Below are 369 nucleotides of genomic sequence, written 5' to 3' on the forward strand. Positions count from 1 at the left end.
GGGAAGGCCATGTGGGCACCACAGAGAGGATGGCCACAGAGTGCTTGAGAACCTGGCTAAGCAAACAACCATTGTGTCTCAAGTTGTTTACTTTTAAAAGAAATGGTGGTTGAGGAGCTAGACACCCATATGGCTGACTGTGTTCAAGTCCTTGACGTGGTTTCTTGCTTTCTCTCTCTCTCTCTCTCTCTGTCTGGTGAGTGCATGTGCCCTACTGCAAATTAATAATAATAATAAAATTTAAAAAGTAAAAGGAGGGACCAGCAGTTAGTGTAATGGCTATGTCACTGGACTCCCATGTAGTCGACCGCGGTTTGCGTCCTGGACCCGGTGGCTTTAAACTCATGCCGGGCGCGTGTGTGTGCGTGC

The 369-nt window shown here is 48.0% G+C and overlaps 1 pseudogene; it reads left to right on the forward strand.

The window, feature by feature from the left end:
- LOC102470391 (HLA class II histocompatibility antigen, DO alpha chain-like) overlaps positions 1-369 on the forward strand; it is a 22313-nt pseudogene that overhangs the window by 21020 nt on the left and 924 nt on the right.

This window comes from Tupaia chinensis, unplaced genomic scaffold (assembly GCF_000334495.1).
Source record: "Tupaia chinensis unplaced genomic scaffold, TupChi_1.0 Scaffold143564_1, whole genome shotgun sequence".
In the NCBI taxonomy this organism is placed as follows: Eukaryota; Metazoa; Chordata; class Mammalia; order Scandentia; family Tupaiidae; genus Tupaia; species Tupaia belangeri.